The 21572-nt window shown below is 41.0% G+C and overlaps 1 protein-coding gene across 2 annotated transcripts in view; it reads left to right on the plus strand.

Annotated features, from left to right (window-relative positions):
- The window catches only part of CNTN5 (contactin 5), a 969593-nt gene that overhangs the window by 447655 nt on the left and 500366 nt on the right, over positions 1 to 21572 (plus strand). The window lies entirely within an intron of this gene.

Below are 21572 nucleotides of genomic sequence, written 5' to 3' on the forward strand. Positions count from 1 at the left end.
TCAGATTATTTTTTCAAGCTAAATTGGAGGTGAGGAAAGATTAGGAGGCTAGTTTCACTTGTGGCCTGCATTCCATCTGGGCCAAGGATATGGGGAAACCGTAAAACCATCTTTTTATGAGCAACTGCAATATAGAGATATTGTGAACTATAAGATAAAGGACCAGCAAGGTCTGGACTAGCCTGTTCCTGGCTTTGAGCTAGGGAGGCTTTGATAACTGATAAACTACAAAAACCACATCAAATTATACCTAATCAGCACTGGGTTAATAGAATCAGTAGGCTTTTATTTGCATATACAAGACACCATTGAAAGAAGCTGGTCTGAGACTACGGTACCCTGTCATTCTTTTCTATAATTCTTACAGCTTGTGTCAACATGCTTCAAAGTGTAAAGAAATGCTAATGACAGGATAACACAATGAATGCTATTTACATGGGTTTCTCTTTCTTGATCTACCATATATCCCTCATGTCCTTTTTTTGGTCCCTTGTCCTAGTTAGGGCATAGAATTTAGGACTGGAAGGGACCTTGGGAGGTCTTCTAGTCCAGTCCCCTGCACCCATGGTAGGATTAAGTATTATCTAGATCATCACTGACAGGTGTTTGTCTAACCTGCTCTTAAAAATCTCTAATGAGGGAGATTCCACAACCACCCTAGTCAGTTTATTCCAGTGCTTAATCACCCTGACCGTTAGGAAACTTTTTCTAATGGCCAACCTAAACCTCCCTTGCTGCAATTTAAGCCCATTGCTGCTCGTCCTATCCTCAGAGGTTAACAAGAACAATTTATCTCACTCCTCCTTGTGACAACCTTTTTATGTACTTGAAGCTGTTATCATGTCCCCCCTTCAGGCTTCTCTTGTCCAGACTAAACAAACCCAAATTTTTCAATCTTCTTTCCCAGGTCATGTTTTCTAGACCTTTAATTATTTTTGTTGCTTTTCTCTGGAGTTTCTCCAATTTGTCCACATCTTTTCTAAAATGTGGCACCCAGAACTGGACACAATACTCCAGCTGAGGCTTAATCAATGCTGGGTAGAGTGGAAGAATTACTTCTGGTGTCTTGCTTACAACACTCCTGTTAATATATCCCAGAATGATGTTCACTTTTTTTGCAGCAGAGTTACACTGTTACCTCATATTTAGCTGTGATCAGCTCTGACCCCAGATCTCTTTCCACAGTGCTCCTTCCTAGGCAGTCATTTCCCATTTTGTATGTGTACAACAGATTGTTCCTTCCTAAGTGGAGTGCTTATTGTCCTGATTGAATTTCATCCTATTTACTTCAGACCATTTCTCCAGTGTGTCCAGATCATGATATTGCCTGGCTGCATGTGAATTGGGCTCTGGAGAGACCCAATGTGAAGCATTTCATATTTAATGATAGGACAACATTGTGGCTGGAGACCTGCAAGGCTAAAGAAGTGGATAACTCGGGGCAATGCCCATTCACTAAAGTGACAACTCCAAAATGCCAGTCACAGCTTTTAACTCATATAAAGGGTTCATGAGTGTGGCATCTATGCTGTATCCCTCAGTAGCAAGCTCCAAATCAGAAACTACTGGACTTTTCTGAACAGTTTTTCAGCTACTATACAACACTGAGGGGCACTTACAAAAGTGCCTCTAAGTAGTTAGCAGATACAGTACTAAGGCAAGTTTCAGTGTTCTGCCTAAATTTTTGATCTACAGCTGCTATTTAGCTGATGTGTTCTCTTCTCTTAAAATAGCCCTCACTCTCCATCTGGCTAGCTGGAGGCTTCTAGCATAGCTAACTGGGAGCATTACTATTGGTCTCCAAATATTTCCCAAGCCTTCTCAATATGTTACTTTCAGAATTTCAGCAACTGTCAGCATTAAAGTTCATAGCCTAAAGGTTCATAAATGCATTAGCCAAATCATATAAAAGATGACACTTGATAGGCCTGGGTTATTTTTCTTCCCATCACCTATTTGGTCAAGTCCATTCTATGCCACAGCTGACAGTTTGTTTAAGTTTGTTCAGTGCTTAATTTGTAATGAAAGAGGTGCCAGGGCTCAAGCAATTTAGTGCTGGGGCTCAAGCAATTTTTTACTTGTGTTACTGATGCAGTAAGCCCAGAGGTGCTGGAGCTATGAACTGCCAAGCCTAGATGTGCCGGGGCTCAGCGCTGGCAAGCCCTGGCACATATTAAGCACTGAGTTTGTTCCTCTGCCAAGTGGATGATGTACTGTTGAAAAGAGAATGTCTGTCATTGATAAGCTTGTCCAATTATTACCTTTCTTCCTTGTTGACAATATGGCAAATAGGAGGGAACTTCATCTTCTTTGGCAACTGGTATATGGAAGGTCAGGTGGAAAATGTAACCAGAAAGAAGTATACATAAAAACTGGTGCCAGACAATGTTAAACTTGTTGGTACTGCTGCTGCTTCTACTGCAGAGAAGACAAAACATGCTTTAACCCCTCTGCAAGCTGTCCTGAAGCAAAGTAAATTTCCAGACATCTGCCCGCACTAACACAGGAGAAGTCTGTCACATTGCCTGAGCCCAATACAGACAATCAGACACATATTCATTTTTCTGGGTTCAATATGCAGTTGGTCAGGAAAAAAAATTGTACTTCTCTCCTGAATTTTATTTGTTGTATTTTTGCACATTGTATTATTTCTATCTGAAAGGAGGGGGGGAGGCAGAAGTTGTCTACAGTTGTCAGATACCTGGTGAGTTTTAACATTAATTCATCAGAGGATGGTAGAGTTCAAAATCCTAGGGGAATGTGGGCGGAAAGTGTATTCTCAATATATTTAAAATTATAGCAGGTGAATTGGAAAATTGTTCTAAACCATTAGTTTGCTGGATCAGATTGTTTTCTTCTTACAGGTAATGTTTATTGGTTCACAGTAATATGTAGTTTTCTTTTTATATAGTGATATACAGGGCTTAATCCTACAAGGTGCTGGGCCCTCTAGCATGGGATCAGCCAAGCAAGGGCTTAACTTTAACAATTAGTAGTTTCACTAAAATCAGTCACATGCTTCCAAAGCACTCAGCACCTTGCAGCATCGAGGTCATAGCAAAAGGTGAATAGTGTGCAGTCAGAGATTCATTACATTTCATTCACCTTTTTGTCAGGAGTCTAGCGGGTGTTTTATTAAAAAAAAAAAAACCTAAAAACTTGTTTTTATAAATTGGCCTTAAATGTCTTTACAATTACATCGCATGTATTTACAAGTAATTTAAAAAGTCCTATATGTTCAAAGCCCATGTTCTTTTATTTTCTCCTTTTAGTACCTGTAGGCATCATAAAAAACCCCTCTTACCAAGCATATAAGCGAAAGGTGAGTAGCCATCATGACAAGTGCCAGATTGGGGCAGGAATGACAAAACACACCCCTTCTTCCCCCAATTAGTTTTGTCACACACACACACACACACGCTGCTATTGTCAATTCCGCCACTTCTGACAAATATTGAATGTCCCTCTTCATCCTCCTTGTCCCCTTATCATTTGCAAGATTCATCTCCTGTGCCACAAATCATTTATGGGCCAGGTAATGTAGTACAGTGTTTTTACATTATTTCCCATTGCTTTTAAAGTGATACGATTTAGTGAATACTGTATTTGTTTTTGTAGTAATAGTAATCATAAACCTAATGCTAATTTATATAACCAAAAATAACTATAGAAAATATACTTAAACAATGTACTTGCTTGTATTAAGGTCTTGACTCTACTCTGCCTTAGGCTGTTTTTTATAGTGGTGTAAATCCAATGACTTCAAAGTGGGTGTAGTAGGATCATGGCCCTACTACATCCCTATTTATTCTTACAGTAAAACTGTAGACACTGCACTGTCAGAGGTCCAGACTTAACCTGGAGTGCAATATAAATCTCCATTTTTATTTTTAGGAATGAGAAAATTCCTCCTACCTTCCATCAACATAATTAAACGAGTCTTAATTGAAGGACAGATCCTTTCTTTATTGCACAGAAACTCCCATAGACATCAGTGGGGGTTGCACATGCACAAGGTTTGGAAAATGGATATTTGCTGGCATTTCTATTCTAGTGTGTAAACAGAGACAATTTGCCACCTCTTAATCTGTCTTGAAATTTCCTAATCTTACAGATTTCAGATTTGTTTATTTTTCTAGTCTTAATTTTTTAGTCAATTAAAACAGCCTCTTCTCCGCAGCTAAAGACCGTTATGGCTCACAAACAAACCCTATGCCTACCTTTAGATTTGCATTAAAGGCATTTTGACGGTGATAGACAAGAGGGTTAATATATTAGACTGTAGTGCAACTTTTTTAGACACCGATTTTTTTAAAAAGTATCATACATTAACAGAAGTGGTGTGTCTTCCCCTTTTAAATGTCTAAGCAGAGTAGTAATCTTTGAAAATCTAAATACTTGGAAATGGGAGGATACTTTCTCTTCAGATTAAAATATTGCCAGTTTTTTCTTCTAATCTAAAGTAGTTCAGTATCCCTCTAAATGCTACAGTTAAAGATATACTGGCTGGGGAACTGGATGGTTTGGTGCATTGCCTAAGAGATATAGAACCTCCTAGCTATCAATAACTGCTTGCTGTTAACATATGAAGCCTATTTCTTGCTCTCAGTTTAGTCTGGGTGATGAGCATCATAATCTGATGTTCCACATCTTGAACCCAGGCATAGGGGTCCCCAGTCAGTTGCCACACTTTGGCTTTCACCCAATGGCTACTGAAATGGAGTGGGCTGAGAAGCTACTAGGGCTATAGCTCCAGGCAAAGCACCATCCACGGGAGCTTTGATTGGTGCTCCATTGATTGGTCCAATGGTGCTGTTTAAACCAGGAGGAGGAACAGGAAGTTTGTCTTAGCAGCAGAGTGGTTTCCTCTTGTGGCTACATTGGATTCTGCTTGTGCCCACCTTCTGTACCCAACCCTGTTTCTGGTTCCTGTTGTATTTCTGGCTCCTGCCTAACCCACGCCTTTGCTCCTGTTCCCACCATGCTTCTGCTCTGTGCTTGATCTTTGCCTCTCCTTCTGCCCTTACACCTCACCTCCAATCCGAAGTGTCCATTCCTGACTCCAACCCTGGCCTCCGACTTCTGACCCTTACTCTGGCTTGACCCTGGGCTCTGGCATTTGGCGTCTGACCTCAGCTCTGACCCTTAGCTTTGATTCCTGGTTCTGACTCTGGCTTCACCCCTGCCTCTGGTAACTGGCAATTGACTCTGGTGCTGACCCTTGGCTTTCTTCCCAACCTAGACACCTGCTCTGCCCACTATACCTGACTCCTACTCTGACTACTTGGTCATATTGCCTACATCCTGGTCCATACTGCATACAATGAGAACAACCTCCATAGGCATCCTCAGCATAGAGGCCAAACACTGAATGGGACAAGGAGACTGGCCTGCTCCTTTACCTCTAAACATGCAATGCCTTCAGATCAGGATTGAGGTGTATTTTGGTGTGGAAGCATGTTCTCCCAGTGCTAGGGTTGCCAACTTTCTAATGGCACAAAACCGACACCCCAGCACTGCCCCGTGCCCCACCTCTTCCTGGGGCCCCAGTGCTGTCCTGACCCTTCTCCAAGGCTTTTCCCCCTGAATGCTCCATCCCCCCTCCCTCTGTCACTTACTGTCCCCCAACCTCTCTCACTTTCACCAGGCTGGGGCAGTGGATTGGGATGCGGGGGTGGGGGTATGTGCTGGGTGTGGGCTCCGGGAGGGAATTTGGGTGTGGGAGAGGGTTGGGGTGCAGGGGACAGAGGGTAGGGGTGCAGGTGGGTGTGGGGTGTGGGCTCCAGGAGGGAGTTTGGGTATGGGAAGGGACTCCGGGCTGGGGCAGAGGGTTGGGGTGTGGGATGGGGTTTGGGATGCGGGGTACTGGCGGTGTTTACTGCAGCTCCCAGGAAGTGGCTGCCAGGTCCCTGCGGCCCCTAGGTGCATGGGCGGCCAGGGAGGCTCCACGTGCTGCCTTCGCGCATTCAGGCGCTGCCCCCGCAGTTCCCATTGGCCAGGAACGAAAACCGGACACTTGGCAACCCTACCCAGTACTCACACAGAGCAGGCCAGCCAATCTGTTTCTTTTCATACATTACAGTGCATTACATTTTTATCCCAAATTAATTTTAAAGGGTTAAAGGAATCTACAGAAAGGCACTGGGTACAACCCACAGTAGTGTAGAATAGCTTCCTAGTATTTCTTTCAGTAGATTACGTTAGCACAGCCAGTTAAAGTGGCTGACAAACTTCTCTTAACAGCAATGGAAAAAGCTAGCATTCATTTAGATGAAGTGAAGCTGAACAGCACAGTGGGAGGTAGCATTTCAGCTCAATACAGCTCTAGGCAGCCCTCAGAAATCATTTTTTTACCTCATAAAGCCTGTTCCTTACAGCCTGGTTGCATGCTGTCAACAGTACATCTTTAGTCTCTTCCTCAGGTACTGCATATCTCATTTTCCTAAGTACTCCAGTGGAGGAGAAAAGATGACACTCTGACAGAAGACTTCCTCTTTGAAATATATAAATATATTGTAGTGTTGTCATTCACAGTGTTGGGAAGTAAGCAGTTATTGCAACAAGTCACCGTAATGTGATTAAAGTTTTATGGAATGAGTAATTGTCACAGTTGTTGCTGGGGAGAAGTAATTAATTATGTGAAGTGATTATGGCTTTCTTTTCCCAAAGTTGTACTTGTAGATGGGTCTGTTCCCTCCTGCCTGATACGAAGCACTAAAAGCAGTGACATTTGGAACTTGATAGGTGACGTAACCCCTTCACTCTTCCCACTCATATGATACAAATATAGGGAATAGATGCTGCATAAGGCAGAACACAATGCATCCCATTGGCAGTGGAGTACTTTATACAGGCATAGGATGGTTAATAGTCAATGCAAATTAAGGAAATTCAACTGCTTATATCACAAATATAAAGGGAAGGGTAAACACCTTTAAAATCCCTCCTGGCCAGAGGAAAAACCCTTTCACCTGTAAAGGGTTAAGAAGCTAGGATAACCTCGCTGGCACCTGACCAAAATGACCAATGAGGAGACAAGATACTTTCAAAGCTGGAGCGGGGGAGAAACAAAGTTTCTCTCTCTGTCTGTGTGATGCTTTTGCCGGGAACAGAAAAGGAATGGAGTCTTAGAATTTAGTAAGTAATCTAGCTAGATGTGCGTTAGATTCTGTTTTGTTTAAATGGCTGATAAAATAAACTGTGCTGAATAGAATGCATATTCCTGTTTTTGTGTCTTTTTGTAACTTAAGGTTTTGCCTAGAGGGATTCTCTATGTTTTGAATCTGATTACCCTGTAAGGTATTTACCATCCTGATTTTACAGAGGTGATTCTTTTACTTTTTTTCTTCAATTAAAATTCTTCTTTTAAGAACCTGATTGCTTTTTATTTGTTCTTAAGATCCAAGGGTTTGGGTCTGTGTTCACCTATGCAAATTGGTGAGGATTTTTATCAAGCCTTCCCCAGGAAAGGGGGTGTAGGGTTTGGGGAGGATTTTTGGGGGAAAGACATTTCCAAGTGGGCTCTTTCCCTGTTATATATTTGTTAGATGCTTGGTGGTGGCAGCAATAAAGTCCAAGGGCAAAAGGTAAAATAGTTTGTACCTTGGGGAAATTTTAACCTAAGCTGTTAAAAATAAGCTTAGGGGGGTTTTCATGCAGGTCCCCACATATGTAGAGTTCAGAGTGGGGAAGTTCTAGAGTTCAGAGTGGGGAAGGAACCCTGACAGCTTATTTTAAAGAAAAGTGCTTCTTAAATGTTGGCACAGCCTTCCCTACGTGTGCACCAGGTGCAGAAAAAGACAGATCCGCTCCATTGATGCAGCAGCTATAATCCATGCTATGAGAATGTGAGTCTTTCCTCCTCTATTAGATGGTCCACATGACCTCTTAGTTACCCTTTTAATTCAAACTGTCAGAGGTTCATGCTTTTAACCTTGAAGGTGCTGAGTTCAAACCTTGCTGAGAGTCAATTCAGGTTTTTTGGATTGCAGTGGACCATGAGGCATAGAAAGGTAGTACTTTCCTTCCCCCAGTTTATGGTAATATTCCCCTGGAGAAACTGGGACAAATGCTGCAGTCTGGTAACCTGTTTCAAGTATGTGTATAGAAGAGCCTGTTATTTTTTATTTCTTGCTGGTGATTTCCACTCAGCAGTGTGAAAGGAAACATGCTGTTAGTAGTAGGGAAAAAAGTCACCCAGATCCTTCAAGTTTCTAGACAAGGGGTGGGCAAACTTTGTGGCCTGAGGGAATAGAAATTGTATGGCGTGCCATGAATGCACCCAAAATTGGGGCTGGGGTGCAGAAGTGGGTGTTGGCTCTGGAGTGGGGCTGGGGATGTGAGATTTTGGGGTGCAGGAGGGTGCTCTGGGCTGGGATTGAGGGGTTTGGAGAGCAGGAGGGGGATCAGGGCTGGGATAGGGGTTTGGGGCATGGGGAGAGGCTCAGGGGGTGCAGGCTCCGAGCGGTGCTTACCTCAAGTGGCTCCTGGAAGCAGTGGCATGTCCCTTCTCTGGCTCCTTTGCAGAGGCGAGGCCAGGAGGCTCTGCATGCTGCCCCATCCTAAGGCACTGCCCCTGCAGCTCCCATTGGAGCACATAGAAGCCGGAGCAGGGCCATGCCACAGCTTCTGGGAGCCACGTGGTATGGCCCCTGACCCAGCGCCCCATCTGAAGCACCGGAGCGGGGCCGAGCCACATGGTCCCGCCACCGACCCAACGCCCCGCCATAGCTGGGCCGAGCCACGTGGTGCAGCCCCAACCCAGCACTCTGGCCGGACCACGGGAGCAGGGCTGAGCCACGTGGTGCAGCTTGCAGGGTGGCTTAAAATGGCTCGAGGGCCAGATCCAGCCCATGGGCTATAGTTTGCCCACCCCTGTTCTAGACTAATTCCTTCTAGTTTCTCACACTGTCTAGTGGTAATATGTGAGGGAAACCTTAGGAGGTGAACTTTTAGGTATTTACTAGACTCATTGAGTTTTTCTGCAGCATGGAACAAGATGGTTCCATATTTGCACCACAAGTCATGCCCAGAAGCATGCAGACACTATGATTGTCACTAAGGGTTGAATCTTGGGCCTTCGGCACTAAAAACACAGGCCACTATCATTTGAGCTAAGTAAGAGATTTGTAGCCTTCAGCTGTTATACTTCCTGGGCCCAGCCAATAAAAGAAAACATGATCTGATTATGCTTTGATTACATTTGCATGAATCTCCATGTCACACAATAATGCGGAACATTTATTCATGTTGAATATATACTGGGTAATGTGAAAAGATCAGATTTATAGTGTTTTGAATGCCCAGTGTGTATCTTCTCAGCAGCTAATCAGTAAATACATTATGTGTTTTAGCTATACACACAACTAGCTACAACTATTCAAAATATTTTTAAAAGTACATGTCAACTTCACAGCGGTCATTGTTATAACTGTTGCTAGCAGTTTCGTGAAAGCAATTTCCTGTGCAGAGTGTAACTAAACTGGATTCAAAATTGAATGAAAATAAAATTTGAAAAGTAAATATCTGCTCAGTCTGAAAGTATGAAATGTGCTTATATTGTTCAGTGCTTAAAACTGTTGGAGTCAGAGCTTATTTAACTCTGTACAACACCATGACTGGTAGCTATTTTTCTCTGTAGAGTGTTTTGATGAGTAGCTCTTTTCCCATTAAGTGCAGTAGTGTGAAAACTCCTGACAAGGCTGGAGAACATTTAGTCTTAGATTTTAGCTCTTCTGTTTGGTGTGGCTGACTCTATTTCATAGAGAGCCTCCACTCAGAAAGAAGTTTTAGCCTATTTCATTGTATTTACTCACAGCCCTATGCACTCGCTGTCATATTAAGTATGTAGCCACTGTCATATTCCTTTATCTCAAAGCAGTTAGAAAGAGGAGTGTGGAATTCAATAAAATGAGGAATTAAACATTCCATGTGCACCTGACTATCCACTGTGGGATGAGTGTGTTGATAATCCTGTGGCCTACACTGTCAGTGTGAGCTCTTAACATGGTGAGCAACTGTGGAAAAGGAGTGTTTTAGCTACAGAACTATGGGTAGCATCAATTTAGCACTGTACAAATCTGCAGGTGGTTTGCTGTGGCTCATGACACAGTTGCTAATGGTATCATTTTAGCTCAGTACCTCACTGTAAGTGGTAGCATTTAAACTCAGTGCAACCCTGTGAAACATAGTGCTTTATTCATATTCAAAAGACACTCAGACACAGATATTCTGGCTAAGCATGTGATTTAGATGAGTCAGATGCAAGATAAGTATGCAATCACAGGTTTGCAATCACAGGTCAGGGGATCATGCAAGCTTAACTAGAAGTGATTAAAACATTTTAGGAAAGAACAATGGATCACAGATTAGGCAGACTTCTGAGGACTAAATATACAGGATTACAGCACATAACAGCCCCGATGAAGGATTCAATTCATTACTAGGGACTCCACTGAAGGATGGGTGAAAATGATAAAAATTGATCTTGTGGCAGGGACGGCTTAGAGGGAAAATCTAAAAAAAAAAAAAAGAGAGAGAGAGAGAGAATGGAAATGTGACAAAGCAATGGAATTAGGAAGTAACTGTCTTCTCCCTGGTGGCTAATTTTCTTCCAAGTTATTATCTGTGAGGAATATGACTGTCACTTGTAAATCTAGGGACAAGTCCTGGATGGAAACATCACCTCTTTGGTCTGTTTGGTCTTCACAGTACAATTGTTCATAAATCCAACATGGTGTCATAGCTTCACATCTGTACTTTGCCTTGGTTACCTTAGTCAACCACAACTCCAATGACTACACATATCTAAAGTGCATCTTGAATAAAAGAGATCATTTTAAAAGTGTGTGCTCTGCTGGAACCACCACCTCTGCTTTCCATTTGTGTGTGTACATATGTATATATAGTATACTGCAGATGGTATTGGAGGTATCATGGGTAAAATTTTCAAAAGTGATTAAGAGCCAAGGCTCCTCGATCACTTTTGAAAAATGGGACTTAAGTTGAAATCAGTAGGAGTTAGGCACCTAGGTCCTTTTGAAAATCCCACTAGGAGCCTATCTGCATCTTTGAGTGACTAAATATCATTGAAAATCTGCCTAAGCCTCATGGAAACTAAAGTAGGGTAAAATTTTCAAAATTATATCTTGCTTTTTTACTTATTTTTCATATTTTGATGCATAAATTCAAAACAATATCAGATAGTTGCATAGAGGTAATTCTTGCATGTAATACCTTGGTGAAAATAAAGTGTCTCCTATATGGACATTATTATTCCATGTTACTATATTACAAATGGTTAAGGAATGGAAAAAATGAAGTTAGATGAATCTGACAAAATAAAAAATATCAAATGTACCCCTCCAAACAAAAACAACAAAAGCAAAAATAAAAAAACTATGAAGAATTTAATCAGCCCAGTCTGTGATTATACTGAAGCAGATGGAACAAGAGCTATCTTTAGCTCTGTGATTGATCATAGCATAATTTCAGTTACAGATTCAATAAGAAAATTTGGATCTATCCTGTCATTATGAGCCTCAAAAGACTATGCCCATAAGTAAGTGTTCTGCATGATCAGTCCAAAAGGAAGTTTATCCACATTAAGCTTAATGCAGGAGAAATATACATATTGTTCTTGTTTTCTGTATTTATAGGACCAGGAACAGTAGACTGTATAGAAGTTATGCATTAAATGACTATGAGGTGGGCTTGATTTTTCAGACTAGTCCATACAATTGCAGATAATCACATTTGGTCAAATCTCACACACCGTTACACCAGTATAAAGCTGGAATAATGCCAGTAGGACTAGCAAATTATACAAAGTATTTTCTAAACAAATCATTTCTAGAACAAGAATTTGCAGAAAATACTTTGAATAATTTGTTAGCTACACTGGAGTTATTCCAGCTGATTGGCAAGGCTGCTGGTGGGTGGGAGGCGCTCAGGGCTGGAGGGCTGTAGCGGATTGGGGGCTGCTGATGTATTACTGGCTCTTTGGCAACGTGCATTGGTAAATTCTGGCTCCTTCTCAGGCTCCGGTTGGCCACCCCGTGGTCTAAGGGATAAAATATTGTGATGTCCTGTGTTGCCCGAAACATCCTTTCATTGTTCTGGCTACCTTTCTGTGTGTTATTGTTGAGCACATTTAAGCATTATACAAGGCTTATTGTTCATGAAACCATCACACTTACCTGCATGTGACATTACCCAATATAAAGGTGATGTGCTGAAAAATTTCATGAGAAACCACACTCCAAACTCATACGGCTTCTCCTGAAGTTTATTGACTGAAGTGTGGTCCTTTTGTCTGTCTGTCTATCTAGCTATATTTTCTGGGCAGGATGGAAGAATCCAAATTTTATGGTAAAAGTTGCCACACATGCAACAATTCACATAGCATAATAAGTAACTTCAGCTCCAGTGGAAGCGGGGGTGGGAGGACTCTACTGTTTGGTTTAGTTTTGTCCAAGAGTTCGCTACTGTGGAATGGGGTGTTTGAATGTACAATAACTATTTTATTGTCAGTCTTGAAACATATGTTACCTGCCTCTTTAGTTGGCCCCAGTGCTCTTGTAAGAAAGCTTGGTCTCTTCTTTTCATTTCACAGGTTTCTCTAGTACTAACTTTGGTCAGATAGAGGCAATTTGACCCAGAAAAAAAGAGGGCTGTGTTTTCTTTAGTAGTCAGCTCCTTTGTTCACGCCTTATATCCTTTTGGCTATATTAACTCCCTATTTAACTGACACATTCAAACTTCTACTTCACTAATATCCATGTTTTTTTCTTTCATTCTCCTTTCAGGCTGCTCTAACCCCTAGTCTAGTTCCACTAATTCAGAGCAGGGCTTCTGTTGACTTTACCGGGAATTGGATCAGGCCTGAATGCAGAAGGTAAAAGTGCACAGAGCAGTGTAACGGAAAGCTCTAAACCAGCTTTTGCACACCTCTCCTAACTTGCACTATGTGTATTTTGGGAGTACCAAAATATCTGAACTAATATGTGCATCATTTGTTTAGGCTGGAACCTGTCTTTACCCTCCAAATTGTGTTTAGGTTTGTGGGGTCATCTTGCATCCATCACTGCTCCAGAACTCTCAGGCAGTGGTGGTGGTTAATAGAGCATTACATCACATATATCTCGCCATAATAATAGCATGTTGTCACATATTCTAGCTCTGTTCAAATCACTAATATCACTGTTCACGTTTAGAAAAAAAATTGCAATATTTTATTGTTACTGACATAAAAACAAAGAGCAGAAGGCCTTGATTATAAATTAACTAAGGAAACTCAGTACACATTTGGTTGGATAACAATTGGCTTGTTATGGATAATGTGTTAAAAATAATGTCATATTCAGTGGCATTTCTACACACCACAGAAATAGGATTTTGTCATTTTGTTATACGTTTCCTCTCAAAAAGCTGCTCAGATATTTGCTACTGAAGTTTTAAAATTGTTCTAATAATCAGGAATTTTCAGAAAAGGCAAAAGAATACATCAGTGATTGTTAGATGAATGAATACACTTTAGCTGAAGACTTAAATTTAAAAGACTTAAAATTATAATGGGAAAAAATTCTATTTTTTTAGCTACTTGAAAATAAAATCATTAATATTTCATTACAACTCAATTTTCTTCACCTTGAACATTTATTTTTTCACCAACTGTGCTCATTAGATTGATTCCTGGACACTTCTGAATTACCATTACTTTGACATTTCTAATGTCAGTAAATGAGTAGCTCTAAATTAGCCCCAGCTAGAGGTAGTTGGGTGGTGGGGGGGGAGGAATGTTGAAAAATGCCATTTTGTCAAAACTGAAATGTTTCACATTAACAAATCAGTTTTGATGAAAACTTCATCCGAAGGTTTCTGAGGACTAAGACAGAATTTCATGGGGGGAGAGAGACCCTCCCTAGACTAGCCATTAGCTTCATGGTTAGGGCAGTTACCTAGGATGGAGACTCACATTGCAGATGTGCATCAGGCAGAGCCTGATGTAGAGCTCTCTGATTCTCCTGTTTGAGGTGTTCCACTCTGTATAAATAATGGAATACTGAGTGAAGTAGAGAGAGGTTCTGGCTCGATAGCCTAGTGGTTAGGGTAGTTACTTGGGAAGTTCAAGTCTCTTCTCTGCCATATTTAGAACTGGAATTCAAACCTAGGTCTCCCACATCCCAAGAGAGTGTCCTAAATATTAGCTATTCTAGTGTGTGTTTTGCGTTTTGTTTGTGCATATGCGTGCACGCTCACACACACACACACACACACAACTACACATGAAAGGTCTGAGGTTAGTTCTGCCTCAGAACAAAAACCACAACCTTTCAAAACTTCTTGTGAAACAGAATTATTTGCTGACCAATCCTAGTCCCAGCTTGTCTTCCAGCTGGGTCAAAAGCATGTACTATTCTGCATTTAATATACAGAAAATGTAAATTTTGCTGACTTATGTCCCTGTTAAAATATAATGATTATACCTATACCTCTGAATCACAAAATGAACTCCAATATCTCTCACACACATGTAAGTGTGTGCACACTGGTGCCTAATAATGGCTGTGTAGAAAGAGCACAGTGCTGTATTTCATTTGGAAACATAGCCAATCATGACTACAGCATATTGCAAAAAGTCACTCATTCCCACTAGTATTTCGAGACATCAAATAGTGATATTATTCATCTGTGTAAAATACATAAAGCTGTAAGTAATTTATCAGACTGTCTCAAGAGAGATAAGTCTTAGTAAAGATAGAGTCTTAATCACAGTGCTTGTGGTTTTTGACTGATGCTTAAGAAATGTGAAATTGTAAAATAAAAAAGCCAGTTTTAGTCTTCCCAGCATGCTGTTAATGGAGATTTTGTGGTATCAAATAAAAATAAGGAAATAAAAATAAATCTCTGGTCTACTTTTAAATCCACAAACAATTTTTAATGTATCTGCAGTAGAATTCATCAAAGTTGTTTTGTCAAGTCTGTAGTAACACTCTTCTTATAACGCATTTTGTGTATATCTAGGCAATAGTAAGTATCAGCCCAATTTCACCTCTGGAGCCAAGAAGCCGTTCCTTGTTCCTAATGTGTATCCCCACCTGTCACAGCTGTAGCTGAGTGACCTCTCTTGGCAACTCACTAAACTGCTGTGAGGGGACCCACTTCACTGATTCATGTGTGCTTGAAGCCCCCATAATCTGAACCCAATCCAGACATTGCCCCCGGTTAGGGGTGTCTAGACACACTTTTGTGTTTCAGATCCTTCGTCTAGCACTGCTCCTGAGAGCGAAGACCTTGTTTTTTCTTTAATTGCAAAAGAAATACACCTATCTATACAAAAATAATAAGCCCCAAATGCATTTCTCAGCCTCCATTTCCTCACCACTCTAGAATGTTCCTTGGGCTGGATTAGAGTCCTCTGGGTCTATCCATGGTTTTTCTTCTGCACCACATGACTTGTCTTCTCAGTCATGGAGTCTCTCTCTCTCTCTCTCTCTCTCTCTCTCTCTCTCCACTTCCATTGGTCAGCTTCAAACACATAACAGTCTCTTCCCCTCTCCTGCCCAAAATTTTCTGTGTGGGTCTCTGAGCCATGCTATTATCCACATAACAACTATTTTTTTTTCAAGGTTAGCATCAGTACTTTGGCCTCTTTGTCCTGGTGATTTTCTGTTCTGCAAAAAGAGACACCCTCCCCCCACTTTGAGAAGTTGGGAAAATTGGTGCTTCCAGCTTCAGACATTCTCCTTAATGTACCCATTGTGTTGTTAGATTATAGTTGTTAAGGTTAACTACTCTCCATTATCCCTATTCTGATGACTAAGTGCTACAAGCCCTGTCAGCACATTTCTACAAAAAAAGACTTCCATTGTACAGCAATTCTCATAGTAACAACTTCAGAATATCAACGAGAATTCATAAGTCATACAGACAGATTCCTCAAATTGTCACCCCACCACACCTCAGGCTCCCCATCAGGCTCATGGAAATTATCAAAGAATGTGTTGGGTATGCTCGTTGCATCACATGAGAGCCTGTATGTTGAATGGATTTTTCCTTGGCTTGACTGACAGTCAGTCAAGGAAAGAATTTTAAAGGGGCTGTATGGCCTGAAGACAGTTTTCCTGGCTGACAGTTCTCTCTGATGGAGCTCAGACACAGAGCGAAGAGCTCATCCCTACAAAGATTCACCCTCATTTTCCTCACACAGACCAAATAGTGATCATCTGGTGGGAAATGGGAAGGGAAGTGAATAAGGGAGATCCGCATTTTAATCCTAAAACAATGCCCTAAAGCGATGGAAGAGAGGAGCAGACAGGATACACTTTCATTCTCCATGGAGTCCGTGCTTGAGATTGGTACCACCCATGAGATTTGTGTATTTTTGTTTTTCAAATGCCCTGTGAGCAGCTTGGACCCTTGAGGCAGCACTCTGGAGTTCATCTTTAATTTAAAGTGACTCATGTAGGTTGTATGGCCAAGTAGAGAAAGAAGGACAAGTCTAGGTGTTTTGGTGAGAGAGGTGATGAATTCTTTAACATGAGCACACCTCTTCCCAAGCAGTTCTGTGACTCCTTGGTGTGAATACTACTTTATACAGGGTGGGGTTTTCTACACAACAGGCCATCCTTTCTCCTGAAGAGATCAGCTTACTTGCACAGCAGTTAAGGGCATGTGTATTTTCTGAAATTTATAGAGCCTCTGGTTTCACAAACTTCTAAAATAAATAAATAAATAAAATCTACTTTCTCTATGCAAGTCTGCTTTTTGTTCACATTTCAGGTGAAAAATGACCACAGCTGATGGCAATACTGGTAACTTGGCAGTTTTCCCCAAACGTATACTTAATTGCAAGTGCATAGAAAGCTAAATTTGGATCTCAGCTCTCAGCATGAATTCAAAGAATTATGCACTTGAGGATGATTAATACCCTTGGCCAAAGAGTAGCCAAGATAAACGAACTGTGTTCTTGGTATAATCATATAGTGAGATTGTAAGTCAAATTTTAGATTAACAATCTATTATTATGCCAGGAGGCAAAGAACTCTGTTAATTAGTTCTCAATTAGTTCCTCTTATTTCTAATCTCAGAGTTTTAGATATTGATGGAATTAATAGATTAGTAGCTGCAGCCTAATGGTGTCAAACAGGCCAAAATGCAAATAGGGGATGTTTTTAATGGGCTTTATTGATTTATGTGCATACACGTGTTAATCAGTTGTGTGTTTCACTTCCAGTATTGCTTTGCTTTGTAATTTCTGTGTTTGTAAAGAAATCCCAGGCCGTTAGACTACCAGTTTGGTCTATAAACAAGTTTTTGTATTTTAAATAGTTCTTTTCATCATGCATACGTAATATGTTTGGTTTGGAGATAAAACCGTTTCCGGTGAACCATCCTGCCTTGCACTGGCAGACTTAGCTCTGGAAATTGCCATGCAGCCTGCTCCTCTCTTTCTTCTTCCCCTCATACAAACTGTGATTTTTAAAAAAATATAAGAGATGAATTGAGGTATTATGTGCTGATCACTTTCCAGGTTAAAAACAGAGTAGATGTAACTTTTTGTACTTCAAAGGCTTTTAAATCATGATTTGTGGACTTCAGTTACTCAGCCAGAGGTTATGGATCTATTACAGAAGTGGATGGGTGAGATTCTATGGCTGCGATGTGAAAGGAGGTCAGACTAGATGATCACAATGGTCCATTCTGGCTCCTTGGGGAACTCACTGTGCAGCATCTCTTCATAGTTTCATCGACTTTAAGGCAGCAAGGGCCCTTTATGATCATCTAGTCTGACCTCCTGCATAACGGAAACCAAAGATTTTCACTCAGTTTATCCTGTAACTTGCTGCACTTGTTGGTATGGATTAAACTGCATTTACCTCCAGCCCCTTTTGGCCAGGCTAACACAATGTTTCTTGCTCTCCCAAGTGGAGCCAGATAAATTATGGCTGCCTCTTACCTGAATACACAGTAGAATAGAGTAGCTCCTTTAGCATGCCCATGCAGGACCAGCTATTGATGTAAAAAGGAAAACTTAGTTTTGGGAAACTTAGATTGACATCACAATGCTCCTTTAATGCCTCAGTTGGGTATGCATTGTATGTTTTATTGCTCCAGAATGGTGTCAACTTTGAGAGTGAAGGATACAAGGGCAGTACTATAGACCATGATGTTAAACTATTGGTTTAGTTTGGTTTAGTTGGCTATTACATTTGGGCCTGAGTCAGAAGAACATTTAAGCTCGAACTTTACTTATTTCAGATTCTAGGGTTCAGTCCAAACCAGAGAGCGGTTATCTTACCACCTGCCCAGTAGCCCTGAGTGCCTCACAATGCTTTGCTATTGTTCAGAGTTATTGAGCCGTTGAAATAGGTAAAATATATGTACAGGTTTATCACAGTTTGTAACTGCAAATGGTGGCAGTGATGTAATAAACTGCCAGTATCCCAAAAGTGTTTCAGGGGTACCCAGAATAACTCTTGTTCAGTTATTCTGCCTTGTTAGAATTCAAACTGTCCAGAGATAAAGGATCTTTTTTTGAATCCATATTTATATCTTTTTCTCACAGAAGACAAGTTGACAGTCTCTCAACCCACTTGGGCTTTTCCTTTGATAATGATGAGTGAGGAATGCACTTTGAGTCTCTGATCTCAGCTCATCACCACAATGGCAATTTGTTTTGGAATTACTGTATATTCTCGATCATACGCCGAATATTTTTGGTAAAAAATCAGCTGCGGCCAGTACGTCCTTCGGCCCGCATCGCTTCCAGCAGCTCCCACTGGCCTGGAGCAGTGAACCATGGCCACTGGGAGCCCCGATCGGCCGAACCTGCGGATGCGGCAGGTAAACAAACCGGCCTGGCCCGCCGGGGCTTTCCCTGCACAAGCGGTGGAACAAGTCTGGGAACAACTGAACTAAATAGATTCAGCTCCTGATTCTCTCACTGTGAGGCATTTTCTAATCCTTTAATCATTCTCATGGCTATTCTTTGAACCCTCTCCAATTTATCAACATCCTTCTTGGGAGCTCATGTGCAACTGATTATCCACCATGACCCCCCAGATCTTTTTCAGAGTCACTGCTTCCCAGAATAGAATGCCCTGTCCTGTAAATGTGGCCTACATTCTTTGTTACTAGTTGTATTCATTTACATTGAACTATAAACATATATTGTTTGCTTGTGTTTAGTTTACCAAACATTTCAATGGCTCTGTAGCAGTGACTTGTCCTCTTAATTATTTATCAGTCTCCCAATTTTTGTGTCATCTTCAAATTTTATCAGTGATGACTTTGTTTTCTTTCAGATCATTGATGAAAATGTAAAATAGAGCAGGACCAAGAACCAGTCCCTGCAGGACCATACCAGGAACACACCTGTTCAATGATTCCCCAGTCACAATCATATTTTAAGACCTACCAGTTAGCCAGCTATTAACCAATTTTAATGTATGCAGTGTTAATTTCATATCCTACTGCTTTTTTAGTCAAAACATCATGCAGTATCAAGTCAAATGCCTTTCAGAAGTCTAAGTATATTATATCAACAATATTATCTTTATCAACCAAACTTGTAACTTAAAAAAAAAAGAATATGTCAAGTTAGTTTGAAATGATCTATTTTCCATAGACCCATGTTGATTGTTGTTAATTATGTTACCCTCCTTTAATTTTTTCTTACAAAGTCCTTTATCACCCAATCCATTATCTCGCCTGGTATTGATATCAGACTGACATTCATTTTACCATTTTTAACTATTGGCACATTAGCGTACTTCCAGTCTTCTGAAACTTCTCCAGTGTTTCAAAAATTATTGAAAATTCACATTTTCCAGTGAGCTCCTCAGCCACCTATCTTAATATTCTTGGATGTAAATGATCCAGACATGATGATTTAAAAATGGCTAACTTTAGAAACTGCTGTTTAATATCCGCCTGAACTGCTAGTGCTTTGGAAAATGTTATATGACTAGACTACATCTGTTTTTTTCTCCCCAAATATAGAATAGAAATATTTACGGACACTTGTGCTTTTTCTGAATTATTATTAATAATTCTACCATTTCCATCTAATATTGAACCAATATCATTGTTAGGATTTTTTTTTGTTCCTAAGGTTCTTAAACATTTTCCTGTTATTGTCCTTAACTCTCCTGGTTATAGATTTCTCCTTGTGTCCATTTGATTCCCTTTTCAATTTTGTACAGTTCCTAGCTTCTGATTGATATTTATTGCTATCAACTTCCCATATATTCAATTTGTTATAAATTATTTTATTTTATTTTTTATAGCTACCCTGACTTCCCCTTGAAGACGGGCTTGGTTGTGGGTTTTCTTGGTTTGTTTTCTTGGTTTGTTTGTTTGTTTGTAACCAGTATGGCCTTATTCCTTAATTGTATGATGGTGGCTTTTGTGGTAACTAGTAAAGTACTCTTAAATTCTCAATTGTTCACATTTTTGTGATTAAATGCTTCCCATCAGCTGATTTGGCTCTGTAACGGTCTCCACTCAGGGTCTGGTTGGGAATGTGGTCTAGTGGTCATGGTCACAACCCCAGACTGCCAAGGAGGTTGTGGGGAGGGAAGCCCACACCCTCCCACTCCACTGGGCTCCGACCCAGGGTCCTTTGGGCTACCAATAACCTGGCAACCAAGACTACTTAAGGCTGTCCTCCCTGGGCCTCTTCCTCTCATCTACCCGCCTGGGGTCACCTCAGTTCAGCGCCTTTATCTGGTGGGAAAATCCAAATCACAAGGAAGCAAGAGGGAGTCTCCACTGTCCAGGACCACAGGATACTTCCCTCTCCGCTTGTCTCTGTGGAGGGTCCTCCCTTTCCTCATGGAGGGCCCCTTTGGGCAGCTGCATCAGAACCTTTAGGTTTCATTCACTCTGCTCTGCTCACCTTCAGTGCTGCTCACCAACTGAGCTAATTTGCTGCCTTTTAATTCCTCCGGCAGATGGAACATTTGCTGCAGTGTGGCAGGGCTGGGCTGGCTGAGCCTAAAATGAGCCCTTAAGCCCTTGTTGCTCAGTGTGGGTTTTGCACACCCCATTACAGGCTCTTAATTGCTTTCAGCTTTGTAAAATTGGTCTTTTTGAAGTCAGACTTTATTCTGTTTCCACATTATAAATGTGATCGTGGTGATTATGTGTACCAACTTACCATTAATTTTTAGTTCTGTTATTAGTTCCTCTTTATCTGTCAAAATAAGGTATAATATAGAATTCCCCTCTCTTGGCAGCAACACTTTTCAGGTTAGGAGATTGTCATCTATAATATTTAGAAATTCCAAGCATGTTTTAGAATTGGCAGCATGAGACCTCCACCATGCCACTCAAATTGAAGCCCCCCCCATGATCTCACAGCTTCTTTTCCAACATATTGTAGATAAGTGCATAAGGAGGTGGTCATTCTGTTCCTGAGTGTGATTTGGTGCTCTGTAATTAGACACCAGTTAATACCACATCTTGTGCTTTGTCAGTTAGGACATTGATCTATAAGCATTTGAGATAATTTTCTCTGGAGTTATCAGTGATTCGGAAACAGGTAATGCCATTTTTGACATAGAGTG

Source organism: Lepidochelys kempii, chromosome 1, assembly GCF_965140285.1.
Source record: "Lepidochelys kempii isolate rLepKem1 chromosome 1, rLepKem1.hap1, whole genome shotgun sequence".
In the NCBI taxonomy this organism is placed as follows: Eukaryota; Metazoa; Chordata; order Testudines; family Cheloniidae; genus Lepidochelys; species Lepidochelys kempii.